We start from the raw sequence: 9,928 nt of genomic DNA, 5'->3' as shown, positions 1-9,928 counted from the left end.
TTCTTAACCCACCCACTCTCTCTCTCTCTCTCGCTCCCCCCCACTGTCTTATCCTGCCCCCCCTTCTCTCTCTCTCCCTTTGTCTCTCTCTCTGACCAGACAGGGTTGTCATCAGAATGGAACAAAGGGGAATGGAAGCCAATACTACTCAGAACAACAACACAATCCACCTTAAGAGAGGAAAGGAGAGAGGGATGGGGAGAGTAGAGGAGAGAGAGGGATGGGGAGAGTAGAGGAGAGAGAGGGATGGGGAGAGTAGAGGAGAGAGAGGGATGGGGAGAGTAGAGGAGAGAGAGGGATGGGAAGTGAAAGGAAGTGGAGGAGGGGAGTGGGCGGGAGCGGAATAATGGTGACGAGGAGGGGAAACGAGGGGGAAAGAGAAGTAATGGAAAGTTACAAAGAGGGGGGTTGTAACCCATCTCCTCTTCCAGAGATGTGGGATAGACTAAAACAAATATCTCATCCTCCAGACAGACCCTTGGCACACAGGTCTCCAAATCGGAATGTACAAAAGAGCGATGGAGGCAGTGAGAAAGAAAGAAAGATGAATGTGAGAAAGAGAGATGGAGGTGTGGAGTGAACGCCTAAGTACCTGGAACATTAGGTTAGTCTCTCAGCCTCCCAGTCACATGTAGGTAATTACATTTAAGAGCCGGAGAAATAGAAAAAAAAGAGGTGAGGGAGAGAGGAGGGAATGAGAACGCAATAAAATCTGGTCCTGAGAAGATTGATTGGATATGTGCAGTCAAAATGAGAATTTTGCTCTTGTTGTGAGTGAGATTAAGACACAACAACCATTGTTCAATCAGAGAATAAATAAGACAGATATACAGTACATGAGAAAGGCTCTGTGTGTGTGTATGTGTGTGTGTGTAAGGGATTTCTTCCATTGACGGAGAGGCGGACCAAAGCGCAGCGTGGTTATTTTGACTCATGTTTTAATAAATCACTTCACATGAACAAACTAACAAAAACAAAAAACGTGAAAACCCAAAACAGCCCTATCTGGTGCAAAACACAGAGACAGGAACAATCACCCACAAACACACAGTGTGCACCCCCCCCAAAGGTGCAGACTCCGGCCGCAAAACCTTGACCTATAGGGGAGGGTCTGAGTGGGCGTCTGTCCGCGGTGGCGGCTCTGGCGCGGGACGCGGACCCCACTTCACTATTGTCTTAGTCCGCCTCATTGTCCGCCTCCATGGCTCTCTAACCCTGGCAACCCCTCTCCATGACCCCACTGGACAGAGGGGCAGCTGCTCGGGACAGAGGGGTGGCTGCTCGGGACAGAGGGGCGGCTGCTCGGGACAGAGGGGCGGCTGCTCGGGACAGAGGGGCGGCTGCTCGGGACAGAGGGGCGGCGGCTCGGGACAGAGGGGCGGCGGACCCTGGCTGACTGGCGGCACTGGCGGCCCCTGGCTGACTGGCGGCACTGGCGGCCCCTGGCTGACTGGCGGCCCCTGGCTGACTGGCGGCACTGGCGGCCCCTGGCTGACTGGCGGCACTGGCGGCCCCTGGCTGACTGGCGGCCCCTGGCTGACTGGCGGCACTGGCGGCCCCTGGCTGACTGGCGGCACTGGCGGCCCCTGGCTGACTGGCAGCCCCTGGCGGCGCTGGGCAAACGGGCGGCTCAGGCGGCGCTGGGCAGACGGGTGGCTCAGGCGGCGCTGGGCAGACGGGTGGCTCAGGCGGCGCTAGGCAGACGGGTGGATCAGGCGGCGCTGGAGAGGAGGGAGACTCAGGCGGCGCTGGAGGAGGGAGACTCCGGCAGCGCTGGACAAGCGAGGCGCACTGTAGGCCTGATGCGTGGTGCTGGCACTGGTGGTACTGGGCCGAGGTCACGCACAGGAAGCCTGGTGCGGGGAGCTGCTACCGGAGGGCCGGGGTGTGGAGGTGGTACTGGAAAGACCGGACCGTGCAGGCGCACTGGAGCTCTTGAGCACCGAGCCTGCCCAACCTTACCCGGTTGAATGGTCCCGGTCGCCCTGCCAGTGCGGCAAGGTGGAATAGCCCGCACTGGGCTATGCAGGCGAACCGGAGACACCGTGCGCAAGGCTGGTGCCATGTAAGCCGGCCCAAGGAGACGCACTGGAGACCAGCTGCGTAGAGCCGGCTTCATGGCACTTGGCTCGATGCTCACTCTAGCCCGGCCGATACGCGGAGCTGGAATGTACCACACCGGGCTATGCACCAGCACTGGAGACACCGTGCGCACCATAGCATAACACGGTGCCTGCCCGGTCTCTCTAGCCCCCCGGTAAGCACAGGGAGTTTGCGCAGGTCTCCTACCTGGCGTAGCAATACTCCCTGTTAGCCCCCCCCCCCAAGAAATTTTTGGGGCTGACTCCCGGGCTTCCTTGCCAACCGTGTTCCCTCATATCGCCGGCTCCTCTCTCTGGCTGCCTCTGCTCTCCTCGCTGCCTCCACCTGTTCCCATGGAAGGCGATCCTTTCCCGCCAGGATCTCCTCCCATGTGTAGCAACCCTTGCCGTCCAACACATCGTCCCAAGTCCATTCCTCTATGCGCCGCTGTTGCTTCTCCTGCCGCTGCTTTTGCCGTTGCCCGTTACCACGTCGCTTGGTCCTGTTGTGGTGGGTGATTCTGTAAGGGATTTCTTCCATTGACGGAGAGGCGGACCAAAGCGCAGCGTGGTTATTTTGACTCATGTTTTAATAAATCACTTCACATGAACAAACTAACAAAAACAAGAAACGTGAAAACCCAAAACAGCCCTATCTGGTGCAAAACACAGAGACAGGAACAATCACCCACAAACACACAGTGAAACCCAGGCTACCTAAGTATGATTCTCAATCAGAGACAACTAATGACACCTGCCTCTGATTGAGAACCATACTAGGCCGAAACATAAAAATACCCAAATCATAGAAAAACAAACATAGACTGCCCACCCAACTCACGCCCTGACCATACTAAATAAATACAAAACCAAGGAAATAAAGGTCAGAACGTGACAGTGTGTGTGTGTGTGTGTGTGTGTGTGTGTGTGTCTCAGTCACCGGATCCCATCCCAATTGAACACTTTTGGGAGATTCTGGAGATGAGCCCGAGGCAGCGTTTTTCACCACCATCAACAAAACACCAAACAATGGAATTTCTTGTGTAAGAATGGTGTCGCATCCCTCCAATAGAGTTCCAAACACTTTGAGCGTTTGAGACGAGAAGGTTCTATCTGCATTTGAGTCTAAATGTAGTTATTGACATAGCCTTGTTCCGTTCAATGTTCTCCGCCTGTATAGTACTCTAAATGCCCCCAATTCATGTATTTAAATTCAAAAGAATACAAGATGGAAATTGCTGACACCATTCAAACCAATGAGGGTTTGGAAATGTAAAGTAAATTATCTTCAAATCACCTTTTTACAGATAGAACCTTATAGTCAGTCCCAAGCTCTCGACTTGCAGAAACCATGCCAAGGCGCATTGAAGCTGTTCTGGTGGCTCGTGGTGGCCCAACGCCTGATTAAGACACATTACGTGGATGTTTCCTTTATTTTGTCAGTTACACTGAGTATACCGAACATTAGGAACACCTTCCTAATATTCTCGACACAAACCGGTGTGCCTGGCACCTACTACCATACCCTGTTCAAAAGCATTTATCTTTTGTCTTGCCCATTCACCCTCTGCATGGCACATATACACAATCCGTGTCTCAAAGTTATCAAGGCTTAAAAATCCTTCTTTAACCTGTCTCCTCTCATTCATCTGCAATGATTCTGATTGAAGTTGATTTAACAGGTGACGTCAATAAGGGATCATACCTTTCACCTGGATTCACCTGGTCAGTCAATATCATGTGTCCATAAAGTTGTTAAACTGTTTTTTGTACACTCAGTATATACAGTTGAAGTCAGAAGTTTACATGCACTTAGGTTGGAGTCATTAAAACTCGTTTTTCAACCACTCCACAAATGTCCTGTGTCCTGCCAAAACTACAAACTATAGTTTTGGCAAGTCGGTTAGGACATCTACTTTGTGCGTGACACAAGTTATTTTTCCAACAATTGTTTACAGACAGATTATTTCACTTATAATTCACTGTATCACAATTCCAGTGGGTCAGAAGTTTACATACACTAAGTTGACTGTGCCTTTAAACAGCTTGGACAATTCCAGAAAATGATGTCATAGTTTTAGAAGCTTCTGACAAAAATATTTATTAAATTTTAGAATAAGGCTGTAAAATAACAAAATGTGGAAAAACTCAAGGGGTCTGAATACTTTCCGAATGCACTATACAGTACCAGTCAAAAGTTTGGACACATCTACTCATTCAAGAGTTTTTCTTTATTTTTACTATTTTCTGCATTGTACAATAATAGTGAAAGACATCAAAACTATGAAAATACACATATGGAATCATGTAATAACCAAAAAAGTGTTAAACAAATCAAAGTCAAATATATATTTGAGATTCTTCAAAGTAGCCACCCTTTGCCTTGATTGCAGCTTTGTACACTCTTGGCATTCTCTCAACCAGCTTCATGAGGTAGTCACCTGGAATGCATTTCCAAAATTCTTGAAGGAGTTCCCACATATTCTGAGCACGTGTTGGCTGTTTTCCTTCACTCTGCGGTCCAATTCATCCCAAACCATCTCAATTGGGTTGAGGTCGGTGATTGTGGAGGCCAGGTCATCTGATGAAGCACTCCATCACTCTCCTTCTTGGTCAAATAGCCCTAACACAGCCTGGAGGTGGGTTTTGGGTCATTGTCCTGTTGGAAAACAAATGACACTCCCACTAAGCGCAAACCAGATAGGATGGCGTATCGCATAATGATGTGGTAGCCATGCTGGTTATGTGTGCCTTGTATTCTAAATAAATCACAGACAGTGTCACCAGCAAAGCACCCCCACACCTCCTCCTCCATGCTTCACAGTGGGAACCACACATGGGGAGATCATCCGTTCACCTACTCTGCATCTCACATAGACACTTGAAACCATCAGGCAAAAGGACAGATTTCCACCGCCTAATGTCCATTGCTCGTGTTCCTTGGCCCAAGCAAGTCTCTTTGTATTATTGGTGTCCTTTAGTAATGGTTTCTTTGCAGCAATTCAACCATGAAGCCCTGATTCACAAAGTCTCCTCTGAACAGTTGACGTTGAGATGTGTCTGTTACTTGATCTCTGTGAAGCGTTTATTTGGGCTGCAGTTTGAGGTAGTGTTAATTGCTGATTTCTGAGGCTGGTAACTCTAATGAACTTATCCTCTGCAGGAGAGGTAACTCTGGTTCTTCCTTTCCTGTGGCTGTCCTCATGAGAGACAGTTTCATCATTGCGCTAGATGGCTTTTGCGACTGCACTTTAAAAAAACGTTTAAAGTTCTTGACATTTTCCGTATTGACTGTCTTAAAGTAATGATGGACTGTCGTTTCTCTTTGCTTATTTGAGCTGTTCTTGCCATAATATGGACTTTTACCAAATAGGGATATCTTCTGTATACCACCCTTACCTTGTCACAACACAACTGTTTGGCTCAAACGCATTAAGAAGGAAAGAAACTCCACAAATTAACTTTTAACAAGGTTTACCTTTTCATCTGATTGAGAGAATGGTGGTTGATTGAGATAATGCCAAGAGTGTGCAAAGCTGTCATCAAGGCAAAGGGTGGCTATTTGAAGAATCTCAAATATAACATATATTTTGTTTGTTTAACACTTTTTTGGTTACTACATGATTCAATGTGTCATTTCATAGTTTTGATGTCTCCACTATTATTCTACAATGTATAAAATAGTAAAAATAATTAGTGAGTGTGTCCACATTTTTGACTGGTACTGTCACCCCCTGACCTTAGAGAGCCATTTTATTTATCTATTTGGTTAGGTCAGGGTGTGATTTGGGGTGGGCATTCTATGTTTTCTATTTCTTTGTTTTTGGCCAAGTGTGGTTCCCAATCAGATGCAGCTGTCTATCGTTGTCTCTGATTGGGAACCATACTTAGGCACCCTTTTTCCCACCTGTGTTTTAAGGGTATTTATTTTCTGTTTAGTATCTGTTTACCTGACAGAACTGTTCGCTTTCGTTTTGTTACTTTGTTCGAGTGTTTCTTTGATCAATAAAATCATGAACACTTTTCACGCTGGGCTTTGGTCCACTCATTGCGACGACAGGCGTTACAGAACTACCCACCACCGAAGGACCAAGCAGCGTGGTAAAAAGGACGAGTGGACATGGGAGGAGATCCTGGACGGAAAAGAACCCTGGGCGCAGGCTGGAGAGTATCGTTGTCCAAGGGAGGAGATAGAAGCAGCAAGAGCGGAACGGCGAAGATACGAGGAATTAGAGGAACGGCGACGAGACCAGGAGTCACGACAACAACGGGAGCCCAAGAGGCACATGGGGAGATTGGTGGTGTCAGGATTTAGACCTGAGCCAACTCCCCGTGCTTACCGTGGGAAGCGTGTGACTGGTCAGGCACCGGGTTATGCTGTGATGCGCAAGGTGTCTCCAGTGAGCATTCACAGGCCGGTGTGCTCTGTGCCAGCACCCCTCATTTGCCGGGCGGAAGTGGGCATCCAGCCAGGACGGGTTGTGCCAGCTTTACGCTCTAGACCTCCAGTGCGCCTCGACGGCCCAGCGTATCCGGTGCCTGCTCCACGCACCAGGCTTCCAGTGCATCTCCCCAGTCCGGTGAGACCTGTTCCGGTTCCACGTACCAGGCGTCCAGTATGTCTCCCCAGCCTGGTAAGCCCTGTGGCAGCTACACGCACCAGGCCTCCAGTACGTCTCCTCAGTCCTGTGAGACCTGTTCCGGCTCTACGAAGCCTCTAGTGATGGTCCATGGTACGAAGCCTCCAGTGATGATCCATGGCCCGGAGCCTGTAGTGATGATCCATGGCACGAAGCCTGTAGTGATGATCCATGGCCCGGAGCCTGTCGTAATGATCCATGGCACGAAACCTGTAGTGATGATCCATGGCACAAAGCCTCCTGTGATGATCCATGGCCCGGAGCCTGCAGTGAAAATCCAGGGAAAGGAGCCTCCAGCGATGGTCCACAGTCCAGAGCCTTCAGCGAAGATCCCCAGTCCGGAGCCTCCAGCGAAGGTCCCCAGTCCGGAGCCTCCAGCGACAGTCCCCAGTCCGGAGCCTCCAGCGACGGTCCCCAGTCCGGAGCCTCCAGCGACAGTCCCCAGTCCGGAGCGTTCAGCGACGGTCCCCAGTCCGGAGCCTCCAACGACGGTCCGCAGTCCGGAGCCTCCAGCGACGGTCCGCAGTCCGGAGTCTCCAGCGACGGTCCGCAGTCCGGAGACTCCAGCGGGGGTTCCCAGTCCGGAGTCTCCAGCGATGATCTGCAGTTTGGAACCTTCAGCGGTGGTTCCCAGTTCAGAGCCTCCGGCGATGATCCATGGTCCGGTTCCACAGAAGCGGAGGGATCAGCGTAGGGAGCGGGGGCTAAGTCCCGAACCGGAGCTGCCACCGAGCGTAGATGCCCACCTGGACCCTCCCCTATAGGTTCAGGTTTGCGGCCGGGAGTCCGCACCTTTGGGGGGGAAACTGTCACACCCTGACCTTAGAGAGACGTTTTATTTCTCTAAATAATTTGGGTTGGCCATTCTATGTTTTCTATTTCTTTGTTTTTGGCCGAGTGTGGTTTCCAATCAGAGACAGCTGTCTATCGTTGTCTCTGATTGGGAATCATACTTAGGCAGCCTTTTTCCCACCTGTGTTTTGTGGGTAGTTATTTTCTGTTTAGTATCTGTTATCCTGACAGAACTGTTCGCTTTCGTTTTGTTACTTTATTTGAGTGTTTCTTTGATCAATGAAATCATGAACACTTTTCACGCTGCGCTTTGGTCCACTCATTCCGACGACAGGCGTTACTGGTACTATGTATATGCTGTCCGTATGATGTGATGTGGAGTACAAAACTGTGTCTTATCTGTCTCCTCTCTGGCGTGTGTGTTTGTGTGCATTGTGATGCTCTCAATTGTATGTCCTCTCCGTATCTCGCCCTCTCATCAGACATGAAAAACCAAGCCATCTGTGTGTCTTTTCATGTTGCTTGTCTGCATTTGAATGTGTGTGTGTGTGTGTGTGTGTGTGTGTGTGTTTGAGTGTATACACCTTTGTTTGAGTGTGTGTGTGCATGTGCATGCTTGCGTTCGTGCGCAACAGAATTAGGGTAATCCAGTGGCTCTATTAATGGGAAATAGGACTGGATCACTCTGAGGAGAGATATGCAAATTAGCCGGATTAATTAAGCAGTGATGTCGCCCGCTAATGAATATTAATGAGCAAAGATAAGGAAGCGACAATGTGCACGTGTTTCTGAGCACACGTGCGTGTGAGTGTGTGCGTGTGCTTGCGTGTGTACGTGTGTGCCTGCGCTTGTGTGTGTGAGGGGTATGGGAGGGATAAGGAGAGTGACGAACCAAAAATAGAGATCCTAAGGGAGAGAGAGCGAGGGAGGAAGACTGTCTGTTACTGCACCCTAGAGAACAGAAGATGTTTTGCTCTTTCTATCTGCTTATGTACTTTCTACGATTGAACCATTATTTATTTCCTCTGCTATTTGGAAAGGCCATTATATTATTACAATTATAACCTTAATTTTGTATGATATCTTTATACTAATATTTCTTTGATATATTAACTAGCTGAGAGGATATGACTGGGAGAAGATGGTTATCTCTATGCTATTATAATGTCTCCTTGGGGGAGGATTCATGTAGCCTTTCTAGTTATTAATGCTCCCTATCTCTGTAATATGATGATGATGATAACTGCTGATATGAGAGGTACGTGGTTATCCAAACGTCACACCAGGGTAAGCCTACACGTAAACACAGCTGCCCTGCTGGGATCACTAGCCGAGTCGACATCAGTCTACTACTATGGTGAGTGTCGAGTCCGCAGGCCTATTCAGTCAATAGCTGGGGTCTATAAGTGTGTGTGTGAGGTTGTCGTCAGCTCAACTGTAGCTAGTCTGTGAACACTGGGTTAGAGGATAGACATCACAGCTGATTAACTACGGGACTTCAAAGATCATCCGCCCGGAGTCCGACAACAATATGATTTAGAATTTAGAAGTGGAGAAAATATAGTCCGCTGTCTGGGTGGCCAGCGACACCTATTGGAGTGGAAATGGCAGGCCACTGCATGAAGTATCACATCAATTCTATGTGGTCCAGCCTAAACATTTGTCCCTCCCTGGCTACCCAAGGGTAGGTTAGTTAATTCAATGGGGCGTGGGCGTATATCAAACGCTGAATGCTGAAATGTGGCATGCTCCCATTCACCACATAATCAGTAAATGATATCCTGTCCATTGATACGCTTTGATCAATCGATATCTGATCGATATCCATAGTGAACATGCATTGGGTGTAGGCCCAATCAGATCGGAATAGAATGGTTCATCCGCAGCAGTGACAGGACACACAGATCAATAAACTACTATGACAAGTGCAGAATGGTTTTAAGCATGTAGGACAGCAGACGGATCGATTTGACTGTGAACAAGAACCTTGAAGCTCTTGGTATAATTCGCAGTATACCTCCCTCTTTTCCCGCCCTCTGATGGGTGAATGGGTGGGGCGTGTGGCCAATAAATATATGCCAATCAACTCATAGAAATCGAGACTGTGAACGACCGCACAGGTTTATAATTGCAGGAGTTTACACTGATTTATTTAGATCTAGCAAGGCCTATAGATCTTTTTTTCATCACGCAGTAGGCCTAATAGTTCTCCAGGCTGTTATATTGCATACACAATGTCCCTTCGATCTGAAAAGAACATTGCACACATGGCAGTAGCTATTGAGGGTGGTAGAAAAGTTAGCAGAGAGAGGAATTGAGAATCTATTCTAATTCTAGGATTCCATTCATGTACTCCTCAATTCCCTGCTGCTTTGTGCAGTATTTTGATCCTCCTAAAGTTCCACCTTAGGAAAA

The sequence above is a fragment of the Oncorhynchus clarkii genome, chromosome 29 (assembly GCF_045791955.1).
Source record: "Oncorhynchus clarkii lewisi isolate Uvic-CL-2024 chromosome 29, UVic_Ocla_1.0, whole genome shotgun sequence".
In the NCBI taxonomy this organism is placed as follows: Eukaryota; Metazoa; Chordata; class Actinopteri; order Salmoniformes; family Salmonidae; genus Oncorhynchus; species Oncorhynchus clarkii.
This window is presented reverse-complemented; position numbering follows the sequence as displayed.